Genomic DNA, 25,192 nt, shown 5'->3' on the forward strand with positions numbered 1-25,192 from the left:
AACAAAAGACCACAGTTTATACTTTTTTCTCTTCTTTCCCTGACCCGATCATGAAATTCTAGAAATAAACTGGCAACTCACGTTTGCATCTGTTGCTGCATCTAGACAGATGGTCATATCCAGGATCTAGCGTGTAAGCAAATAGGCATGCCTAGAACATTATGTCCAGCTGTCACCTGCTAATGACTGACATCTAGTAAATGTAGCTTTTCATTAGATGGATGCAGTGCCTATCAGTCAGTCCTTATGATGAAGAATGTGGCAGGTTTTGCATGTTCTTTACCAAGACACTTTTTTGCAATGCCTTTTAAAATAAATGTATTAGATTCTGTAATTAATCAACTTAGACCTTGTTAGAAGGCTGGCATTTTCAGTGACTGTTTTATAAAGAGCAGTGAGATATGCCAGATTTCCTACTCAGCCTCCACCTAGGACCAGCTACAGTATTCAGTGGTGCTGTATTGAGCGCCTGCTGTATGGTAGGTTCTGTGTTTGACCTGGCCCTGGTTAACTCCTGTTATTTTATATGATGTTTAGATCTTCGGATGGAGGACAAAGATCAGATTGTCTTGTGGATTTTAAGCCCATGAGTGAGTTTTTCTTGTCTCCTACATAACCTTCCTGTGCTCTCAGAAGCATGGCTAGGTATGGGGGAGATGGGCGTCACCCTTGGAAACCTGGCCCCTCTTTGATGTCACTGTTGCCTGTCCTCAGAATCCCTGGCCAGGCCCCAGACTTGCTCCACAGCTGTCGCATCACTGGTGTGCGCGTGACTGTGCACCTAGTCAGGTCTAGTGTACAGCGTTTGCCTTCATCTCATTTCAGTAAACACTGCTACACAAATGGGTTCTTGCGTCGCTTCCAAACGCTTCCAAAGTTTCCAGAGTGTTCTATTATTTCCTTAGTGCCATGCTGCTGGATGTTCCGGTTTTCTTTTAAGCTATAATAAATAACAATTACCGCCCCCTGAAACCCCACACGTGAGTAGTGTTTGAGATGAAGGTGCCGTCTTAGTAGGCGTCAAGGAGCGTCACCTGATTTAGTCTCTCCTGCCCAAAAAAAGGGTCCGGGGTGGGGGCCGCCCTCATTCTCAAAGCATGCACTCACAATCCAGAGCTGGAAGTGAGGCTTCCTGCCTGCCTTTCAGGGAGCGTACAGTTTCTGAGGTATTGGTTCCAGCAAAGAGGCCCTGTGTTCCCCTCCCTCTCTGACTCAGACCCTAGGTCTGGGCAGGTCCAGGAGCATCTGTCCTTCATGGTCGTCAATCTTGGGAGATTAACTATCACCTCACTCTGACCCACCTCTCAGAGGTCTTCATGGCAGGGTCCCCTTCAGGTGAGTTTGAAGTTTCAGATGGGCAGAGTGTCACCTGGAATTAAGCCCCACCGTGACCCTGAACCCAAACCACGAGCTGCCCGTGGGTCTCAGGGACGCCCTCCTCCAGGACGGCGTCCTCAGTCAGGAACGAGGCCCTTTGTGCTCCCAAGTGGCCCAAGTGTGAGGGAGGTGCTTGGTTGGGCTGTGGTACATCAGCTTCCAGAGGCTTCCATCCCTGCCTCTCCCAACGGAGGCCCTTGCAGGAAAAGCCCCCCAGGTCCTTCTCTTTCAACTTCACTCTTCTCTCCCTCATTTTGGAAGGTTCTGAAACACATCCTCTTGTTCCTTTCTCAAGCTGCTGTGTCAGAGTTTGAAACACCGCCAGGGGACCTCAGAGCCCAGTGCTGCCCTGGCTCCATCCAAGGGGCTCAGGTGGACAACAGAACCATTGCAGGCCCCGCCCATGTCCCCACAGGGAATGAACCCCATCAGGGCATCGGGCTCATAGACTTCAGGAGACCACGGCCCTCAGGGCTGGTCTCCTCCTTGCTGTCACCTGCTGGTCAGAGGCCCAGGTGCCCCGTCCTGGCTCCACCCTCTAGGGCCTGGATTCTGGGACAGCTTGTGGGTAGTGCAAGACCCTCACACTCGTCTATCTGGCTGAGGGTGAGAATGTCTTAAAAGGTGCACTGGCTGATTTCGGGGGTTTGAGTGTTTCCAGCAGGTATGGGGTGGGGAGGAAGGGGGCTTTCCCAGGGCAAAGAGCCGTGCCTTCCCCCTCCCAGTCCATTCCCCACACCATCCATCCAGGAAGCTCAGATCCAGGAGCACGAGGGCCAAGGCTCTCCCCTTGCTTATCCGTGGCTTCCCACTCCCACAGCGAGAAGCCTGGCTCCCACCCTTTATCAACTCATTTCTGTTTTTCAGGTTACATGGGCAGTGGTCCCAGAATTGTTAGCTACTATACCCCGGGAAGAACTTTATAATATAAAGCCCAGTCTTAAAGTACAGTCCATTTTGCCTTTAGTCTACAGATTCCATTCATTTCCAAAGTTAACTGAGATCAGAACATTTTGCCCAATGCCTGACAGTGAATTTTTTCCACCCATTTCTAATACAATTAGATACTATGTTACATTGTGTGTTCCATCCTCCCACACTCCTACACCCTAAATAACCAAATTTGAATAGATTATGGTTTATACCTTGGGCTGTAAAAATCAGAGGGTTTAGATAATTGCATATCCATCACTGAAGTATCACATGGAATACTTCAACCGCACCCCCAGGCCACGATCTGTTTATCTCCGTAGTTTTGCTTTTTCCAGAATGTCATAAATGGGGTCATATTGTGTGCAGCCTCCTCAGACTGGATTCTTCCCCTTAGCAGTATGCACGTAAGACTCACCCATGTCTTTCTGTGGGTTGATGGGTTCATAGCTTTCTGCTGCTGAGTAGTATTCCATCGCATGTGTATGGGAGGAAAAAATTTCCCACTACCCTTCTGCGTTCTTGGTTCAGATCCCCTGGTAACAAAAGACAGATTGCCAGGAGAAAAACAAATAGAATTTCAATGGCATTCGTACCTCCCAAATATATGGGAGAGACCCAGGAAAACTGAGTAGCTCCCTGAAAAGGCTAAAATTATCACCCTAAGTACTATTCAGCTAAAAACCAAAGAAAGATGTTGGGGGAGCCAGTTATGCACGGCAGGTAGCCATGCAAAACTCAGTAAACAAGGCCATGCAGATTTAAGGTAAACCTTCTCCGCTGAGGAGTTTCTTGAGATTTAATCATCCTTCTATTCCTGGTACAAAGAGGGTCACGCTCATACAAATGGAGATTTCCCTAGTAAATATAAATGTCCCTCACAAAAGGGCAACCTCTACTCAGTTTTCTGAGACTCTTGTGTGTCTTTTTAAAACAATTAATCAGATCAAAATATGCCACATAGGCCTGTTTTTGGCCCTTGACATGGATGTTCCCCAATTTGCTTATGCATTCATCTGTTGAGGGACATCCTGATTTCTTCAAGTTTTTAGCCATAATGAGCAGAGCAGCTGTGTGTAACTGCATCCTTGTTTGCATCTGGACACAGTTTTTCGAAGCAGTTGCCTAAATACTGGAAGCATGATTGTTGGATGTGAGACTTGATTGGTTTTGGGAAAAAAACAGCCAGACTGTCTTCCTAAGTGGCTGCACAAGCATTCCACCTGCAGTGAAGGAGAGCTGTCCTCCTCCAGCAGTTAGTATTGCTGTATTTGGGGAGTTCAGCGTTCCTAATAGGCATGCTGTGGTATCTCATGATTTTAATCTGTAACTCCCTCATGGTATATAATGTTGAGTATATTTTTGTTTGCTATCTGTGTGTCTTTTTGGTGGGTGTCTGTTCAGATATTTACCTATTTTTGATGGGGCTGTTTGTGCTAGAGGTGTTTATCTATTTTGTGACAAATCTTTTATTAGATAGGTCTTTGCAAAAAACGTTTTTCCTGTTTGTGACTTGTCTTTCGATTTTTCAGAATAAGGCCTTGCACAGAGTAGAAACCTTTAATTTTATAAAGCCCATGATATTACCTGTTTTTCTTTGTGGATTGGTTTTTTGTGTTGTGTGTTAAAACTCAAAGATCATGATCTGCATGAACAAACTCAAGGTCGTGTAGATTTTCTTCTACGTGTTGTCTATAATTTTGACTAGTTTTGCATCTTCAGTGTCTGTGAATAACTTTGAGTGAATGCGGTGTTAAGTTATAAAGTTTGCGTCCGCGTTCATTTCATGCCATACGGTCTCCAATTAACCGTCCATTAACTGTTCTGGAGAAGTAAGGGATACCGCCTCTGTTCCAGTTTGGATTTCCACAGCGTAAGGGACTCGGCAGCACCCCCCAGCAGGGGGCGCGGTCTCCCCGGGGCGGTGAGCGGGGCCTGCACGTCCCGCACTGCCCACAGGGGGCGCTGAGCCGCGCCGCTCACCCGCGCCGCGTGCGCGTCCCGCGCTCGGCTCAGACCGCAGCTGAGAGCGGTTGCGCCTCAGCTGTGCGGGGGCAGCGCGCTGCAGCCCGGCGGGTCAGCGTCTACGCGGCAGGGGCTCCGCCTCCCCGGACCCGCGGGGCTGCGGCTTCAGGACCACTCGAGGCGGCGTGCACGCGGGCAGGAGCAGGTTTCCTGGTGGCCCAGCGCTGCCGGGGTGGAGGGGGAAAGGTGAGGAAAAGTGGGGAGACGCTACCCGTGCACGGCTGACGGCTGTCGGGGTGGGGTGTCTTCCGGGGACCCGGGAGGGGACTGGTGTGGAAAACCGGGGTTTTGGTCAGTTTTGTGCGCCGTGCGGATGGCATGTGGGGTCCACGGCTAATGTTGTGGGGACCGTCCTCTCCCCTTGGTGCGGCCGAGCCCCTTTGACGTAAGTTCCCCGCTCTCATCCAGGCGTGTTTATTTCTGGGCTCTCTGACCTGCGCCTCTGGTCCGTGCGGCTATTTTCGTGCCGATTCCACGCTGTTTTGGTGACTGTAGCGTCCTACTTAGAATGAAGTCAGGGAGGGAGGCCCCTCCAGCCTATTCTCCTTTCTCAGGGTCACTTTGCCTATTTGGCGTCCTTTGTGGTTCCACACAAATATTAGGGTGATTTGCTCTATTTCTGTGAAAAATGCCATTGGGATTTTGGTGGGGATTGCATCCACTGTATGCATTGCTTTCGGTAAAACGTTCATTTCAACAATACTACTTCCTAAATTTCATGAGCATGGGATGTCTTTCCATTTATTTTGTCTTCAACTTCTTCATGAATGTCTTAAAGTTTTTAGTGCGCAGGTCTCTCAAGTCAAGAAATTTATTTCTAGGCATTTTGTTCTTTTTGATGCAGTTGTAAATTGGATTATTTTCTTTCTCTTTCTGATGGTTCATTAGAAATACAGTTGATTGTTGTTTATTGATTTTGTGATTGTACTGAATTTATTTATTTGTTCTAACAGTTTTTTGGTGGACTAATGTAGAAAATTGAAATTTAAAAACCGCACTCTTTCTTTCTTTCTTTTTTTTTTTTTTTACTGAAGTATAGTCAGTTTACAATGTTGTGTCAATTTCTGGTTTACAGCACAGTGCTTCAGTCATACGTGAATATACATATACTCATTTCCATACTTTTTCACAGTAAGCTACTACAAGATATCGAATATAGTTCCCTGTGCTATACAGTATAAACTTGCTTATTTGTTTTATGTATACCAGTCAGTATCTGCAAATCTCAAACTCCAAAATTCCACTGTTTTCTGTCACATCCAGGTCATCCACAACACCCAAGACACAGCAGCTCCTAATCTTTCACAGTGCCTGTAAATTACACGTGGACTCCCACAAGGGCGATTAGCTTCACAACTCTGGGTGAACTGGGTCTGGGTGAGGCGTGGCATTTGTAAAGAAGTTTGATGTTTTGTCTGCTTTTCTGGCACAGTTATTGACATGCTGCTTTGAAACGTTACTTACTTTCCAGTCATTTTGAACATATAGAAACCTTGCGATATCGAAACAAAGTGCTGTCTGTCTCTGTACTCGGATTCCCCAGCCATCCTTCCTTTACTGTGTTTGCCACCTCACACAAAATACTGCAGTGTGTTTTACTCAAGACAGGGACTCTCCCAGAAAACCAGCATGTGACCTGCGAGTGAGGGATCAGTATGGTCTCCACACTACAGTGCGACCCACAAGCCCGTTTCAGCCGTCACCAGCTGCTCCAGCTCTAGGGAAATGGCCTTTTCCACTTGGATCCAGTTGTCTTTTCTCAGAAATGTTGCTGACACTTCCCCTCATTTTCACAACCTTGATGTAGTTCAAGGGCACAAAATGAGTACGATCTGAGTGGCCTTTTTTGTGGACTTCTTTCACTTAGGATGTTTCAGTGTTCATCCGTCGTGTACCATGTATCAGTACTTCATTGATTTTTTCATTATGATTAAAAACGTAACATCTAACATTTAAATGATTTTATGCATACAGTGTTACGGCATTAACTACGTTTGCATTGTTATGAAAACATCTTCACCATCTATCTCCTGAACTTCTTCATCTTCCCCAGGTGAAACTGTATTCAATCAGCACAGACTCCTCTCAGCTCCTCAAAGTCAAGTTCTGTCTCTGAATTTGACTCATCATTTTGTTTGTGTGTTTTCACTAGGAAATCACCCTTTTATTCTAGAGTTCCAGTTGGATGCAATAGGTTTCTCTTCTTTGATTTAAAAATTTTCCTCTTTTTCTAGTTTTCTACAGAATTGTCACAATTAATTGACAAACATGGGTACCTTACAATTAACTAAAATCCACATTTTATTCAGGTTCCCTTCATTTAACTCCTCTGTCCGAGGATCCCCACCAGGGGATCACATGGAAGTGAGTCATCATGTTACTTTAGGGTCTTTGTGGCTTGGACGTTCTCTCCTGCTATCCTTCTCAATGACTTAGACGGTGTAGAGGAGGACCGGTCCGGTATTTCACAGACTGTCACGCACTGGGGTTTACTTGGTGTTTTTCCTGTGATTACAATGGGGTTATGGGTTTCAAGGAAGCAGCTCACAGAGGTCAAGTGCTCTCTATATCATTACTTTGTATCATGGGAATGCACATCAAGGCGATGTATCACTGTTGCCCTCCTGGTCGAGATAGTGACTGTCAGATTTTTTTTGACTGTAAAGTTACTTTTCCTCCCAAGTCTGTACTGTGTGTCTTCTTTGGGATGAAGTCACTACCTGGTACCCACACTTCAGGATGGGAGTTAGCACCACCTCCTTAATGAATGGCTGAGTATCTACATAAGGTATTTGGAATTCTTCCACATGGGAGGTTTCTATTCAGTGCTCCTCATTAAACACACACACACACACACACACACACACACACACACACACACACAATGTATCATTTATTACCTATTGTGGACACCCCACCTGGGTAGTTATTTTAAGCTTTTGGTTATAATCCAGCAGTACAGGTTTTGGTTGCTCCATTCATTCCTGCTTTGGCTATTGAGAGCTCTTTCCATTGGCTTCTGTTTCCCTCTGACATAATTCCATCTTGTGGGTTTCTTTTTTTTTTCTTGGCACACATCTTTTTGTGTGCTTGTTGACCATTTGTATTTCTTGTCTGGAGAAGCATCTGTTCAAGTCCTTTTGTATGTAAAAAATTGTGTTGTCTTCTTGTTGATGATTTGTCTGAAGAACAGACTCTTGTCAGATATATCATGTGCAAATATTTTCTTTCATTCTGCGGGCAGTGTTTTCACTTTCTGGATAGTACCTTTCGATTCACAAAATCGAGGAACTTTTTAAAATGGTGGAAATATAATCTACCCATATTGTTACATGGGTATTGTAGCCTTCTGCCTTTGCTTTCTGTAACTTCCCACTCCAGCGGTAAGAAACCTGGCTTCCACCATTTGCCATTTGTTGAATTCATTGCTCACTCCCCTGCAGAGCACAGATGTAGTAGTTTCAGTATTGCTAGCTACTGCCAGCACGCATCCTCCCTCAGGCCCTTCGTACTACATACTGCGGAGTGTGGTGTCCATGTATGGTACAGTGTGCCTTTGTTCAACAGATTTCATTCTTTTCCATAGCTGATGAGGTCAGGTACCTTTTGCCCCACTGCCAACAGTGAGGTTTTTTTTTTTTTTTTTTTTCATACATTTCTAAATCAGTTAGATTTTTGGTCACATTTTCTGCTCCATCCTGTGACACTCCTATGCCCTACATAACTAAATTTGAACAGATTATGATTTACTTGTTGGTCTGTAAAACTACATGTGTTTAGACTAATGCATAGTGGCAGGTACCCACCACCAAAGTGTCATGGGGGACACGTCAGCCCCCACCCCATAACCTGCCTACCTTCTGTGCTTTATTTGTTCCAGAATGTCAGAAGCGGGGTCATAGGGCATGTGGCCTCCTCAGACTGGATTCCTTCACTGAGCAACATGCATGTGGGATTCACCCGTGTTTTTTTTTCGCGTAGGCTGGTGGTTTATCCCTTTCCATGTCTGAATGGTATTTCACTGCATGTATATGAGAGGAAAAGTAACTTCCTCCTGCCCTCCCAGGTTCTTGTTTGACGGCCCTCCCCATTTGTAATAGAAGACATACACAATCATACATATGCATGTAATGCAAATAGATATAATATTTTTCTCTCCAAAATTTTAGCCTTGAGTCAGTAAAACTGAGTAATACAAAATCATCTGTGTAAATAAAATAGTAGGCTCTGAACTGTGTTTCTGGCAGATGGAACAAGAAAGACTGCTTGTGTAGTGAGAGTTAAAGGTTTTTACTAACATTTGGGGAGAAGACTTTTAAGATTTAGATTTGCCTTGATGTGTAATCTTATGGAGGCTGTGGACTAAATTCTTGACTAAGGAGTTTTTTGAAATAACTTGTGGCTGTCTTGGTGTTTTTTTTTTTTTTTTTTTTTTAAAGCCAATCTGAGTGGATAAAATATCCAGTTTGTCTACAATTATACAAATATTAGTACAATGGGATATAAGAAAGTTTGTGATAATGTTCATCAGTCCACAGATGAGTGACCTTTGCATTTCTTCAGGGTCCTAAGACGCCCCACAGAAGGGGTTTATGGTCGGTTTACTCTTGGTCTCTCTCCTGGGGATAGAAGCCACCCTGATGAGGGAATTGATGGCTCTGGTCAATTCTTAGAAGTTCCTGCTTTTATTCAGATTAGAGGGGCTCCAGGAAGGCTTTCCTTCTGCAGCTGTTGAATCCCAGGTGTCTCCAGCTGGAAGTGTCTTTATGCCAGCTGTGGGGTTCTGCCTGGCTTTCCATTCCTTGAACTTCGTTCTTTTTCGAGATTCCTTCATCTGTCCTGAGCCCCTTGCCTTTCTCACATGAATTGCAGATTGGTTGTCCATGTCTGCAAAACACCACCTGGGATCTGGGGAGGGGTTCTTTGAATCCTTAGAGTTGTTTGTGGAGTATTGCTGCCTTAATAGAATTAAGCCTTCTGCTCCATGAATATGGGATTATTTCCTGTGAACTTAGGTCTTTCTTAATTTCTCTCAAGAAAATCTCTCATCTGTTGTAGTTTTCAGTGTCCAAGTCTGATACTTCTTTCTTACCTCTACTGGATGCTGACTCAGGACATATATGACCTCCTGGAGAACCTCTACCGCCACAGAGCTGACTTGGAACTGAGTCCTGAGAAGGTTTTCTTCTTTACTGATTTTTAACTCCTTTAGAATTTATTCTTTTAGTCTCATAAATGCTTATTATCCTTGTAATCTTTTAAATATCAGAATAATGTACTTTAATTTCTCCATAGATGAGTAATGAATGGATCACACTTAACATAGGATTTTAATCCTTTTAGAATTAGTAAAGTAACACAGACACATTATAAAAAATTGAAATATCACCTAAAGGAGAAGAGGAGAAATCTGCAAATCCCACCCGCAGAGGTGACCATCATGAATGGCTTGGTGCACATGTGTCAGTCTCTGTCTCTCTCATTGTCTCTTTTAATCTCGGTCTCTGTCTCTCACACACCCAGGATCAGATTAATTTACATCAATGTTGATTTCACACGTATGTGGTCACACAGATGGGACCCTGGATGCAAATGGTGCATCCACCTGCATCCACCCTGAGGGCTCCCCTGACGTCAGGTAGAGACCCTGGACCCACTTCTCCAGTTGCACATCATTCATTCATCCACGTGAGCCAGAACTGATGGATCCCATCCCCTCTCCGTGAACATTAGTGTTGCTCCCAATTCCCTACTATTTCAACCATCTCTGTGATGAACACCCTTGAAAAGACATCTTTGAAAGCTTGTGCAAGGACTTTGGTGGGATCAGCTCTAAGGACCAGCACTGCTGGGAAAGGGATGCTTTGATGTGTCCTGCACACTGTTCGCCCAGAGAGGAGTGTCCACTCACTCTTCCCTCCAGGGGATCTGCTGGGGCCCTTGCCTCCTCACGTTGTCACCAGGGCTGGTTGTCACCTGACTAAAGACCTGCCAGTGTGATGGTGGCCAATGTTGTCTCCACAGTGTGTCCGTCTGCCTGTGTCCTCACCTGAGAGGTCGAGCGTCTCTAACACACACTGGCCGCCTGCACTGCCTCTCGTTGGAACTGCCTGTGTGTGTTCTGCTTCTGTTTAGAACACCGGGGTTTTGGACCACAGGGATGTGAAACCTTTCTCAGACCTTGGGTTATGAGGAATGCTTTTTCCAGGTTGTGGTTTGTCTCTCCAGCTGTCTTTCTTGGCTTTTTCTTTTTTTTTTTTTTGATTTGCTTGGTTTTGTTTTGCCACAGGAAGAGCTAAGCACCTCCCTTCTGTCTTCTGGCGGTGGTGTCACAGGCAGAACAGCAGTGCCTACCCCGAGGTTACGCACACAGCTACGAAAAGGGCTTCATTTTGTACCTCTCATCTTTAATCCACCAGGATTTCCCTCTCAAGGAACAAAAATGGTATTCCAAGTAAAATCAGAAGAATTCACCAGACCCCACTTAAAATATGTGGGCAGGCACAAAAAGCCACCTTTTGTTGTTTTTTTTTTTTTAAATTTTTTTATTGAGTTATAATCATTTTACAATGTTGTGTCAGATTCCAGTGTAGAGCACAATTTTTCCAGTTATACATAAACATACATATATTCATTGTCACATTTTTTTTCCACTGTGAGCTACCACAAGATCTTGTATATATTTCCCTGTGCTATACAGTATAATCTTGTTTATCTAGTCTACATATGCCTGTCAATATCTACAAATTTTGAACTCCCAGTCTGTCACTTCTCACCCTTCTCCCCCTTGGCAACCACAAGTTTGTATTCTACGTCTATGAGTCTGTTTCTGTTTTGTATTTATGTGTTTGGTTTTCTTTTTTTTTTTTTTAGGTTTCACAAATAAGCAATCTCATACGGTATTTTTCTTTCTCTTTCTGGCTTACTTCACTTAGAATGACAGTCTCCAGGGACATCCATGTTGCTGCAAATGGCGTTATGTTGTCAGTTTTTATGGCTGAATAGTATTCCCTTGTATAAATATACCACCTCTTCTTTATCCAGTCATCTGTTGATGGACATTTAGGCTGTTTCCATGTCTTGGCTATTGTAAATAGTTCTGCTATTAACATTGTGGTGCAGGTGTCCTTCTGAAGTAGGGTTCCCTCTGGATATATGCCCAGGAGTGGGATTCCTGGGTCATATGGTAAGTCTATTCCTAGTCTTTTGAGGAATCTCATACTGTTTTCCACAGTGGCTGTACCAACCTGCATTCCCACCAGCAGTGAAGGAGGGTTCCCTTTTCTCCACAGCCTCTCCAGCATTTGTCATTTGTGGACTTTTGAAGGATGGCCATTGTGACTGGTGTGAGGTGATACCTCATTGTAGTTTTGATTGCATTTCTCTGATAATTAGTGATATTGAAAAAAGCCACCTTTTGTATGGTTTCATCGATAGGGAACATCCAGGGGTGGTAAAGACACACAGAGAGAAAGAGGACTCGGGGTTGTCAGGGGCTGGGGGAGGGAGGAGGGGAGTGCGTGCTCTGGATACAGGGTTTTACTTGGAGGAAAGAAATAGTTTGAAACTAGAAAGTCGTGATGGTCGCACAGCATTGCGAATTCACCTAATGCTCCTGAGTTGCACAATGTGAAAGGGAGAAAGTCTCAATTTTATTATTACAGACTTAAAACATAAAAATAGATGGTATCGTAAATGATGTGAAAGGAACGAAGGAAAACAGAAAAACCAAACAAAATGATGCCAGGGGGAGGGAAGTAAAGTTCAGGTGGGGGAGCATATTGGTGGTGGGAATTCGGAGAAGACAGCGTTGGGGTGTGCAGAGGCAGCTCAGTCCGAAGGGATGGTGATGCCCGAATTGACTCTTGGTTGCCTAGAGGTACGGGTGCATGAAGAACTGCAGGAGTGGGCTTGGGGTCTCCCTGCAGGGCTGGTGGAATATGACCCAGCTCAGGGTCTCCCGTAGGAGTAGGCACAGGATCTCCCTGCAGGGCTGGGGGGAATTAGACCCTGTCCTGGGTCTCCTGCAGGAGCAGGCTCTGGGTCCCCCTCCAGGGCAGAATGAACTGGACCCAGTCTTGGTTCTCCTGCAGGGGCAGGCGCAGGCGCAGCTCCTCCTTGCTGGCACGGTGTTTCCTCATCTTGCTCTGGGTCTCCTGCTGGATCGAGATCTTTCTTTTTCGGTCTCTGGCATCTCCCCCTGCCCCTGCTTCCTTTGGATATAGTATCTGTTGGAAGTGGGGAGAGCTTTAAGTTTTGTGGAAGTGCTAATGCTGTGAGAGAGGAAAAATTTACCCATGTGCCTCCCTTTCCACGCGCCTTTTCAAGGACAGAAATCTTCCCAGAGCTTTCCAGACAAGTCCCACCTAGGAACTGCCAACAGGATGTGTTCTGTGACTGCATTCTACCAGACAGGTGGTCTGAGGCCAGTTTTTGCTCTGGTCCCAACAGGAGCCTCTGGGGACTCCTCCCTGTGTGGCCCAGCCGTCACCCCTCCCTCACCTACACACATGCATCCAGCCCTGCCCTTCTCACCTTCAGGCTCTGCCACAGTGGGCTCCAGGTCCTCCAGCTGACTCACGGGGAGGTTGGCATGGTGCTCCAGGTTGGAGCTGGGTGTGCTGAGCTGCCTGTCAGCCTTGGGCAGGACCCTGGGGAGTGGCCTGGATGGTGTCTGTGCAGGAGGCCTGCCCCATTCATCTCTGGGCCATGGTCCTGGGGACCCCACCATGTCCATACTGGCCCAGAGCCTGTGCTGGCCCTCGACAGCGTGGCACACCAGCCCCTCACTCGGGGAGGTGGAGTGGGTGTCCCCGTCCACCAGCTCCTGTCTGATCTGTGGCGTGGGGCTCTGCCATGACAGTGACCAGCAGCCAGCCCAGCCCGGAGGTCTCAGAGCCCTGCCCGGCCAGCTTCACTGCTGCTTCTCCCCACTCGACCCTCTGCTGCCAGATCAGGCTCAGCCCTCGATCTGCTCAGATAGTCACCCAGGAGGGAAGGGATACACCCAGAGGGCTTGGGCTCCACCTTGGATAGTAGGGCCCTGCGCCAGCTCTCCACATCACAGCCCACCATAGCTTTGACCTGGGTTGTGGACATGGCCGGTGCACCAGGCCTCTGACCCTTCCTCAGCCTGCTCTTGCTTGAGGCAGGACCCCTCACCCTGACTGCATGAGTGTCCCACCTCCGCCATCCAGGAAGGGGTCGTAGGGCTACCCGGATGGGGTCCGAATGGTGGCCTGGCCTGGGCCTCCCTGTGGTACCTTTGGGTCCCTCTGGGCAAAGGGCCAAAGGCATCTGGGGTGAGACCTGACCCAATATTGGCAGCATTGGTAAAGGCCCTCGCCGTGCACTTCCGTGAGGCCACGGCCTTGGGATATTGGGACACAACAGAACATGTTTATTTTGAGTGTCTCCAACCAAGTGGGTAGGGGGGCTTCTCTAGAGAGTGGGTGCCTGGTGACCTAGGTTCCAGGTTCTGTTGGTTACTATTGCCAGGTAAGTGAGGTCACTTCCTGGGGTCCCCTTACCCAAGCTTCCTCCTTACAGCAAGCTCCCCAAGGGCCCCTCTGGGCTGCCGACTGCTCACCTCCCACCCTGTGCCATGTCCACGCACAGTGACACCAAGCCAGCCCACCCCACAGCCCTGGGGAGGCCTGGGTGCAGCCAGGGCCCCAGCTCTGAGGACACAGCTGGGTTCAGACCCGGCTCCCCCTCCTCAGCAGTGCTGTGACCCTGGACAGGCCACGTGCCTCTCAGGGTCTCCCCAGTCCCCCATCTGCACCATGGGGGGTCATTCTGGCCTCTGCTTCCTAGGGAAGCCATCAGGTCCATAGGCTATAAACACCTACAGCCCCTGTAACACCTGTGGGCTGGCATCACAGGGAGCTCACGCACAGACTCAGCAAAGGAAGGATTCCACAGAGGGCTGGCGGAGCGCAGAGCACACCCGACACAGGCCTGGGTCCGCTCTGGGGTCTGGAGAAAGTCACCCTCCTTGCTGCCTGCTTCCCAGTCCCCCCGTGGGCGGGTTGAAACAAAATACAATTCAGACACTGTCCGCTCTGGCGTACGCCTTCCAGGTCCTCCTGTTATGCTCAGACTCAGGTGCCAGTGTCTCACCTCGGCCTGTGTGGTGGGCTGCGCCACCATGGCTCCCTGCGTTCTCGCCTCCTGGTCACTCGGCCTTGTGCGATCCCCACACCCACACCTGCAGGGTGGATGGGCCTTGCGCCTGGGTTCCGACAGGTAGACCGACTTGTGAAAGGTGCGTGACTTCCACCCATTCCCAGCTCCCAGCTCTGTCTCTCAGTGCCTCTGTCTGTCTGTCTGTCTGTCTGTCTGTCTTGTCTATTTCTCTCTCCCTCTGCCTCTCTGTGTTCCTGTCTGTCTCTTTCTTATGTGTGTGTGTGTGTGTGTGTATTTATACATTTATATTTATATGTATTTGTGTGTGTGTGTGTTGTTAGAGCACAGGTCAGGTCATTTCTAAAGATGCCTGAATGGCGTATTGATTGTTTTGAATGCATATTACTGAAGAAATGACCCATGTAAGAGAGACACTGTCCACCTCCTCTCTGTCGCCCTGTGACATCTCTCCTATGAAAGGTGCACCACCTGGGGGCTGAGGGTGAGGGCTGAGCGCTGCAGACACGCTGGCTCCTGCAAACCTTCTGTTGTGAATGCTGAGGAGCCAGTTAGCTTTACCATGACCAAAGCCAACTCCCCTCTCTGCCTTTTTCTGAGAAAAGGCCTGAGTCTGAGCTACTACAAATTCTTGGGATTTGTTGGCACCAGGACTGACCCTCACTCTCCCGTCCTGCTAGAACCTTTGTACAGACACCTCCACTTGGAGAGTTATCTCACCACAGCCAGCAAATAAACAACATCCAGCCCCAATTTCCAACAAACAAAGAGATACCCAGCTGGTCTCCTCCCTCAGCCACTTCAGAGAGTCATTTTCTTAGAAGTCACTTAAGCTCAAGGACTTCCTGCTTCTCCCTTCTCTGGCACATTGCCACCCCTGGATGAACCCCATCGTAGTTGGCAGGTCGGCACCGCTCAGGTGAGCTGGAGACAACTCCCCAAAGTGGGCCGGCGGTAGCACCGTACATTCACAGTGACCGGCACACCAACTCGGCCACGAACATGGTGGGCCAGAGACCAGGGATGTGCATGTGCCTCTGAAGACCCCTCCATCTACCACCAACTTCTCTTTGTTCTTCTGACCTTGGCTCTTCCTCTTTTCAGCTGATACCTTGCCAGATGGTTCATGGAGAAAGTGGATCCCATCTGGCAAGAGGAGAACCATCTTCCCAACACATGAGAAAAGAACAAGCCTGGGCCCTCACCCACCCTGTCCCTGTCTGCCTGCCCAGCCCCGTCATGGCAGAAGAACATGTCCCGTCTCCTGTGCGAGGCCAAACCCCAGGGACAGGACTCAGAGGTGAAGGAAGCCTGAGCATTGTTTATAGCTTTGGGTACTTTTACAGAGAAAACAGCAAAGAGAAAACAAACAACTCCATCCCCCCAAAGCAGCAGGTGAAGAGGGACGTGGGGAGCTTTCCCCTCCGTCTTCCTGGCAGCAGGAGACAACACATCCATCCCCCGCCCCCACCCCCACCCCCCATGGGAGACGTCCTCCCTCCTCCTGGCAGGAGAGTGACAGTGTTATCGTTCCGCAGGAAAAGATGAGAAAGAGCGAATTCTGTACACACGGACCTTGTTGACCGTGATTCTCATCCTCCTCAGCCTCCCCATGTGGTGCAGTTCCTCTCCCACAATCCCCTCTCTCTGTTCAGCCCAACAGGAAAGTATTTAGGTGTTGCCACTTCTCTGGGTGTTCCTTCACCTCCTTAGCAGGACGGCCCGGGTCATGTAAAACTTAGGGGTAATAAACGTGTCTGCTTCTCTCCTGTGAGTCTGTCTCATGTGCACTTAATTCTCAGGACGAGCTGTCAGCTCTGCGAGGGTGGAGGGGTGGTTTTGTCTCGGCGACATCTTTCTTAGTGGCATCTTTGAAACTGACCTCCTTCCTTGGCTTGACTCCTCAGGATGCTGACATCCTGTGAAGATGAAATGCATTCTTACTATACGATCCAGTCCTCCAACTCCTTGGTATCGATGGACCCAAATGGGTCAAATGCTTACATCTACACAGAAACCTGCACCAGGACATTTAAGGCAGCTTTATTCATACCTGCTAGAAAGCTGGAAGCAACCAAGATGTGCTTCAGGAGGTGAATGGACACACAGACAGGGCTGCATGCATGCAACAGAATATTCCTCAGAACCAAAAAGAAGTGACAGATCTATTGAGCCATGGGGAGACAGGTGGGGCACCTTAAATGCCTGTTAGTCACTAAGAGAAGCCAATCTGGAAAGGGGGCACACCTTGGGGTCCCAACTACATACGAAATTTGAGAAAAGGCAAACCACGGAAAGGGTGAAAAGATCAGTGCGTTGCCAGGGGTTTGCTGTGGGGTGGACGGTAGGCGGTGATAAAGTGGTTGAGCACAGAGGATTTTTAAGGCAGTGAAACTATGCAGTGATGGTGTCATGGTGAGATACGTTTGTCGAAACCCATAGATTGCACGTCACCAGGAGTGAGCCCTGATGTAAACTCTGGGCCCTGGTGATCGTGATGTGTCCGTGTAGATTCAGCAGTCGTGGCCGGCACACAGAATGTTGACAGGACAGTTGGGGGCGGGAGGCTCTGAGCACCTGTGTGTGTGTGTGTCTGGGACTGGGGGATGTGATGAGGGGAGCAGCAGGAGCAGAGCAGGGGGCGTATCGCATTTCTCTATACTCTGCTCAATTTTGTTGTGAGCTCAAAACTGCTTTCAAAAAAATAAAGCCTATTTAAACAAAGAAACGCACAGTCCAGAAGCGTCCCATGGCTGCTCCTCTTCGAGTCCGCAGTTTGTCTGGGCCACGTGAGCGTGGAACTTCCGATGACATCGTTTTTCCACAGTGCATCCTTTTAAAGTTTTATCTGACGTCTGCTTTTTATCTCATCACCCTTTTTTCTTTTGTAAAAATATTTTTTCTTACTTAAAAAATTGATGTGTGAATGACACGTAGTATTGTATTAGTTTTCTGGTGTACAACGTAGTGATTCGATATTTCTGTGTGTGACAAAATGATCACCAAGGTGAGTCTAGTTACCACTGGTCACCACACAGGGTTTGCACAGTGTGGCGGACCCTATTCCCTATGCTGTAAATCACATCCCATGACGTTTGTTGTATGGCTGGAAGTTTGTATCTTTTAATCTTTCTCACCTATTGCACTCGTACCCCCAACCCTCTCTCCTTTGGCAACCACCGGCATGCTGTTGGGATCTATGAGTCCATTTCTATGTCCCTGTGTTTGTCTGTTTGTTGTGTTGTGTACACGCTACATAAAAGTGACAATATAAGACTTCTCTCTTTCTCTATCTGATACATCTTGCCTAGCATAATGCCCTCTAGGTCCATTCCTGTTGTTGCAAGATTTCATTCTGTTTTATGGCTGAGTCGTTTTCCATTTTGTGTGTGTTTAAAAAAATGTGTGTGTGTGTGTGTGTGTGTTTGTGTGTGTGTATGTATATGTACACACATACTCACACAGAAAGATACCCCCAAGTGTAATTCCTGCATTATATGTTCTGTTTTCAGTCTTCTGAGGAGCCGTCGTACTGTTTCCCACAGTGGCCGGAGCAACGGGTGTTCCCAGCAGAAGTGCGGAGGGTTCCTTCTCTCCACGTCCTCACCAGTGCGTGTCGTTGGCTGTCTTTTGGACGATAGCCATTCTTTCAGGTGTGGGGAGGTCATCTCACTGCAGTTTTGATGTGCATTTCTTTGATGATGAGCAATATTGATCATCTTTTCATGTATCTGTTGGCCATCTGTGTATATTCTGTGGGAAAATTTTTGGTCTTCTGCCAGTTTGCAAATAAGGTTTTTGGTAGTTGAGTTGTGTGAGTTTTTTGTTGGTCTGTTCTGGATATGAACCCCTTTCAGATGCATTTTTTTTGTGAATATTTTCTCGCATTCAGTAGGCTGCCTTTTCATTTTGTGAATGGTTTCTTTTGTTGTTCTAAAGCTTTTCAGTTGGATGGAGTCCCAGTGGTTTATTTTGCTTTTGTTTCCCTTGCTTGAGGAGACAGATCCAAAAGATTATTGCTAAGACTGATGTGAGAGAGCTTACTTGCCTGTATTTTCTTCCAGGAGCTTTATGGCTTCAGGTCCTACACTGAAGTACTTGATTCATTTAGAGGTGGTTTCTGTAGATGGAATGAGGAAGGGTTCCAGTTGGTTCCTGTGCATGTAGCTGTCCAGTTTTCCCAGCACCACTTGTGGAAGATGCTGTCTTTCCCCCATTGTATATTCTCACTTCCTTTGTCATAGGCGGATCAACCACATAAGCATGGTTTTATTTCTGGCCTCTTAATTCTATTCTGTGAATTTATGTGTATTTCTTTTGTGCCAATAGCATACGGTGTTGATGATTCTAGGTTTGTAGTAGAGTTTGACACCAGGGAGCATGACAGCAGGGTTTGTGCTTCTTTCTTAAGATTGTGTTGATTATTCACGTTCTTTTGTGTTTCCACACACAGTTTAGGATTGTTTGTTCTGGTTCTCTGAAACATCCCGTTGATGTGTCGCTAGGATTGGCGTCGAATCTCTAGACTGCCTTGGAGTGTGGGATCCTGTTAGCAGTACGATTTCGTCCAGCGCATGAGGACAGTGCATCTTCGCACTGTCTGTGCCGTCGGTGCCTCCCAGCTGACCGAGTGCAGGTCCGTGCCTCCTGGGCCAGGTGTGCTCCTGGGTGTTTCAGTTTGGTTACGGTCATTGTCAGCAGTGTTGTTTTCTTAATTTCTCATTTGCTACCTTGTTGTGAGTGCATAGAAATGCAACCGGTTTATGTCTGTTTGTTTAGTATCTTGCAAGTTAATTGAATTTTTTGATGAGTTCTGTTTATCTTTCAGCGTCATCTTCAGGATTCTCTATATACAGTATCGTGTCATCTACAAACAGTGACAGATTTACTGTTTCCTCTGTCATCAGATCTCTTTTCTTTTTTCCATCTATTTACTGTGGCGGGGACCTCCTAGACCATGTCGAATGAAGGTGGTGAGAGGGGTCAGGGCTAGAGTTGGGTTTGTGCATAACTGGCCCTCTTCCCCTCCCTCCGCCTCCATCTCTCTGAGGCCTCCAGGAAGGACAGGACCAGTGCAGGGTGACGTATGGCTCAGGGAGCTGAGCTGGACCGTTGCTTTTTCTGCACCCTCTCCCTCCCCCACGGGATCCCGGGCATATTTTTGTGCACTACCTGTGTATCTTCTTTGGCCAGGTGTCCTTTAGATCTTGCCCTATTTCTGACGGGGTGGTCTGTGTTAGAGCTCTTTATATTTTGAGACAAGTCCTTCATTAGATGTGTGTTTGCAACTCTTTGTCTTCCAGTTTGCGACTTGCCTTTTGATTTTCTGAATAAGGTCTTGCACAGAGTAGAAATCCTTAATTTTATAAAGTTAATGATATTCCTTGAGTTTCTTTCTGGATTGCCTTTCTGTGTTGTGTTAAAACTCAAAGCTCATGATCTACATGACCAAACCCAAGCTCATGGTGATTCTCTTCTGTTTCCTTCTATAATTTTGAATAGCTTTGCATTAGAAATTTGTCTATGAATAATTTTGAGTGATGTGGTGTAAGTTGTAAAGTTTGCATCTGCATTCATTTCATTCCATATGGTCTCCAATGAATTGTTCCTTAACTGTTTTGGAGAAGTAAGGGATTTTGTTTCCATTTGAATTTCCAGTTTAATGGATTCAGCAGTTCCCCCAGCAGGGGGCGCTGTCTCCAGCGGACTGTGAGTGGGGCCTGTATGTCCTGCACTGACCATAGGGCACGCGCGTCCCACGTGGAGTTGGCTCTGCACGCAGCTGAGAGGAGTTTGTCTCCTCATTTACCGCCAGGGCTGCAGGTTGGGACACGCCGCGGGTCAGCGTCTATGCAGCAGGAGCCCAGCCTCCTTGGGACCCACCGGGGCTGCAGGTTGGGACACGCAGTGGGTCAGTGTCTATGCAGCAGGAGCCCAGCCTCCTTGGGACCCACCCCAGCTACGGCTTCAAGACCACACTGGGCAGCGTCCATGCAGACAGGAGCTGGGTTTCCCGATGACTCAGGTGCTGCCGGGATGAGCAGGTGAGGAAAGATGGGGAGAAGCTCCCTGTGTGCAGCTGATGGTTTGTGGGGGGTGGTCTTCAGATAACCAGGAAGGGCTTGGTGTGTAAAAGCAGGTTTTATAAGTTTTGTACGCGGTGTAGACGGCATGTGGTGTCCAGTTTCCCCAGCACAGCTTCTTGGGGGACCGTCCTTTCCTCCTGGTGTGTCTGAGCCCCTTTGTCATACCTTAACTGACCTAGTCCCCGTGGATTTGTTTCAGGGCTCTCTGTTCTATTCCTCTGGTCCATGTGCCTGTCTCTGTGCCAATTCTGTGCTGTTTTTGTGGCCAGCTTTGTGTTGTAGTGTGAAGTCAGGGAGGGAGATGCCTCCAGCTTGTTCTCCTTTTTCAGGAATAAGAATTAAAATAATTATAAGAAAGTGTACAATAGACGCTAATTTGGGTTCATGCAGCCAAAGAACAAAACTGAAGCTGATATCAGTGCAGCACAAGCTTTATTCAGTGGTCAAAGACTGGAGCAGATCAACTTCTCACCCACGTGGTGAGAGGGATTTGATTTTAGAGTAAAGACAAAGGAGGAGACTGCTTGTGTCTCAGCTGGGGAGCCCTTCTCGGCTCTCTCTGTTGGAGCAGCTGCAGTGCCAGCCCCTCCTGAGGTGAGCAGTTCTGGGGTTTTGGGCAGTGCCGCCTGGCCTGGTGAGGTGCTCAGTGCCAGGGAACCCAGGAGCCAGCAGCCTAGCCGGGGTGCCGGGGACCCTCATGGCCCTGGCGGACGTCTCTCCCAGCAGAAGCCCAGCCAGAGTGGGGAAGCTCTGGGGGACTACAGGTGGGAGGGAGCCACCATCTCACTGATGTTTCAGAAAGTTGGGATGGGATGTGAGATGCACTGTTGGGGCAGGAGCTTTGTCAGGGCCTGATGGAGGAGCCGGGCACAATATCCAGCTCGGGCCAGGGCTGTAGAGGGGAAGTCCTGTGGGAACAGGCTCTGGAGGAAGAGCTGACTGTCATGGAGGCACAAGGAAAGTGGGGGACTGGGAGGCCCCAGGTGTCTGGGCTCAGCAACCAGGGGAGGTGGGGCTGCCTCCTGGGTTGTGGGGAGTGGCAGGGTCACAGTCCTGTGAGGGGCTTCTTAGCCTCAAGGTGAGAGGAGGACGCAGTGGTTAGACAGATGCATCTGACCTGGGAGAGGGGCCCAGGGAGGAAGGGGAGAGGTTGAGTGGGAGCAGGTGGGTTACAGCAGACTCCGTGCAGGGGACTGTGGTCCTGATGCAAGCAGCTCAGAGCCAGAGAGGAGTGGCTGTCAGGTGCTCAGCTTCACTCTCCTGTTCCTTTGTAAAACCACTGTGTCAGAGTTTGAAACACCACCAGGAGACCCCTGAGCCCACTGCAGCTCTGGCTAGATCCAAGGGGCTCAGGTGGAAAACAGAACGACTGCAGGCCCCGCCCATGTCCCCACAGGGAACGAACCCCATCAGGGCACTGGGCTCAAAGACTTCAGGAGACCACGGCCCTCAGGGCTGGTCTCCTCCTTGCTGTCACCTGCTGGTCAGAGGCCCAGGTGCCCCGTCCTGGCTCCACCCTCTAGGGCCTGGATTCTGGGACAGCTTGTGGGTAGTGCAAGACCCTCACACTCCTTTATCTGCCTGAGGGTGAGACTGTCTTAAAAGCTGCATTGGCTGATTTTGGGGGTCTGAGTGTTTCCAGCAGATATGGGGAGAAGAAAGGGGTGTGAGGTTCCTACATCGGTAGGGCTTTCCCAGGGCAAAGAGCCGTGCCTTCCCCCTCCCATTCCATTCCCCACACCATCCATCCAGGAAGCTCAGATCCAGGAGCACGAGGGCCAAGGCTCTCCCTTTGCTTGTCTGTGATTCCCATTCCCACAGCGAGGAGCCTGGCTCCCACCACCTGCCCTTTATCAACCAATTTCTCTGTTGCAGGTTATGTGCACAGAATGGATTTCAGAATTGTTAACTACTACACCCCGGAAAGCACTTTATAGTAGAAAGCCCACAGGTTAACAACGGTCCGTTCTGCCTTTGCAGAAGAAAGTCTGTTCATTTCCAGAGTTAACTTTGGTCAGCACCTGTTGCCCCACCATCAACTGTTTTTTCCACCCGTTTCCAATACATTTCATAGATTATGTGTCACACTGTGTGTTCCATCCTGTGACGCTGCTACACCCTAAACAACTAAGTCTGAGTAGATTACGATTGAACTTTGGGCTGTACAAATGTGTGGGTGTAGACAAACGCATAGTGACAGGTGTCCATCCTAAAGTAAGACATGGAACACTTCAGCCCCCCCACCCCCACCCCATGATCTGCTCATGTACGTAGCTTTGCCTTTTCCATGATTGTCATCAATGGGGTCCTACTGTGAGCAGCCTCCTCAGAATGGGTTCTTTCACTTAGTAACATACAAGTGAGACTTACCCGTGCCTTTCCGTGGGCTGACGGTTTAATTTCTGTTGCTGAGGAGAATTCCACTGCGTGTGTGTGGGAGGAAAACCTGTTCTCCCTCTCCCCTTCGAGGTTCTTGGTTGACACCCCCCACCCCCTAATAAGACAGATTACAGGGAGAAAAAGAAGCAAGTTGAATAACGTGTATACCTCCTGTATACAGGGGAGACACCCAGGAACACTGACTCCCTCCCTGAAACGGCCAGAGGCATCACCTGAAGTATGACCTTCAGCTGAAAACAAAAGCAAGGCCTGGGGGAGGGAGGAAGTCGCTTATGGCAGGTTGTCATGAAAGCTCAGCAAACAAGGGTGTAAGGTTTAAAGTTTGTGTCCCGTTCACTTCATTCCATATGGCTTCCAACTGATTGTTTCTTAAGTATTTGGAGAAGTTATGGACATTTGGCTCTATTTCAGTTTGAATTTCCAGTGTAAAGGATTGAGCAGAGCCGCTGTCGGGGCGGGGCCTCGGCTGGCTGTGAGGGCGGCTGGGCCCGCGCTTTCCCATTGGCTGGCCGGGCCCGGAGCCCGCCTCCCCCAGCTGCGGCGGGAACTCGCGTGCGCTCTGCCCGAGGATCTGGCGTCCTGCGCAGCTGACTTGAGCCGCGTCTCCTCTGGACCTGCTGGGGCTTCGGGACAACTGGGGGTTTTGTCCCCGCTGACAGGAGCCCCGTCTCCTCAGGATCCAACAGGAGGTGCTGCACTGAAGAGAAGGTGAGGAGGAAGGGAAAGAGAGGGGAAGTGAGGAGAAGCTTCCCGTGAGGGGCTGACGGCTGAGGGGAGGCCCTCCTCAGAGGCCCCGGGGGAGGAAGGGCTGGATGTGGGAAGCTGTGGGTTTTAGTCAGATTCTGTGTGTGGTGCAGAGAGTGTGCCGCGTCCTTCTTTGGCGTGCGGTGTCCTGTTTTCCCAGCACCATTCATCGAGGGGACGGTCCTTTCCCCGGTGCAGGTTCCTGGCTCCTTTCTCGTGACTTAACTGACCACATCCCCGTAGGTTTGTTTGCGGACTCTCTCTGGTCCATGTCCCTGTGGTTGTGCCAATTCCACACCTTTTTGGTGACTGTGCTTTTGTAATGCCGTGTGAAGTCAGGGAGGGAGATGCCTCCAGCCTGTTTCCCTTTTGTAGAATCTCTTCAGCTGTTCAGGGTCCTTTGTGTTTCCACGTGAATGTTAGGAATGTTTGTTCTGTTTCTGTGAAAAATGCCGCTGAAGTTTATTTTATTTTATTTTATAGAAGTATAGTCAATTCACGATGTTCTGTTATTTTCTGGTGTGGGGCACAGTGATTTGACGTGCCTGTTTTGAGTCTCAGCAGTGCCTTGGGTAGAATGGGCATTGTAACAACATTAATTCGTTCTGTCCGTGAGCACAGGGTATCCTTCCACTTATTTGCGTCTGTTCAGTTTCCTTCCTCAGTGTCTTAGGATTTTCAGTGTGCAGGTCTTTCACACCCTTGGCTAAATTTATTCCTAGGTTATTTTTTGGATGCAACTGTAAATGGGATTTTAAAAAATGTCTCTTTCTGATGTTTCATTATTAATGTATAGAAAGACAACTGATTTTTGTGTATTGATTTTGTACCTTGTGGCTTTATTGAAATGATTTATTAGTTCTAACAGTTTTTGATGGTTTGATGTGGAAAACTAGAAATCAGAAATCGCCCTGTTTGGACTCCATCCAGGTCCCCCACAGCACCTGAGACACAGCGGCTCCTAATCTTCCCACAGTGCCTCTGAGTTACACGTGGACTCCTGCAAGGGCGACAAGCATCAGCACTTTGGGTGAACTGGGTCGCGTTAAGGGTGGGCCTCTATGAGGGAATCTGATGTCTTCTCTGCTTTTTTGGTGTGGTGTTGCCATGGTTGTTTTCAAAAGTAATACAGTTTCTAATAAAGTTTCTTATAAAGTTTTCTTACAAAGTTGCATATAAAATACTTTAAACAGCATTATACGCAGTACTCGCATTTGCCACCTCACATGGAACACTCCAGTGGGTTTTACCTAGCACTGGGATACTCCCCCAGGGAACCAGCACATAAACCCCAAATGAAGAGATTGTACGGTTCACCTTGTAACCCCATCCACAGGCCCGCTTCAGCCTTCCCCTTCGCCCCAACTTACGGAAATCCCTTTTCCATTCTGTGCCAGTTTTCTTTTTCTGAAGCTGTTACTGAGAGTTTCCCTCTTTTTCATCCCTTAGTGGATTTAAGGCCCAAGGTGAGTACGATCCGGGTG

The 25,192-nt window shown here is 48.2% G+C and overlaps 1 long non-coding RNA gene across 1 annotated transcript; it reads left to right on the plus strand.

The window, feature by feature from the left end:
- Window positions 1-4,309: 4,309 nt before the first annotated feature.
- On the plus strand, window positions 4,310-24,829 carry LOC141577383 (uncharacterized). Its single transcript, XR_012506263.1, has 4 exons — window positions 4,310-4,518; window positions 20,294-20,522; window positions 23,376-23,672; window positions 24,639-24,829. It is a non-coding gene; the product is annotated as an uncharacterized LOC141577383 (long non-coding RNA).
- The last annotated feature ends 363 nt before the right edge of the window (window positions 24,830-25,192 follow it).

Source organism: Camelus bactrianus, chromosome 4 (genome assembly GCF_048773025.1).
Source record: "Camelus bactrianus isolate YW-2024 breed Bactrian camel chromosome 4, ASM4877302v1, whole genome shotgun sequence".
In the NCBI taxonomy this organism is placed as follows: domain Eukaryota; kingdom Metazoa; phylum Chordata; class Mammalia; order Artiodactyla; family Camelidae; genus Camelus; species Camelus bactrianus.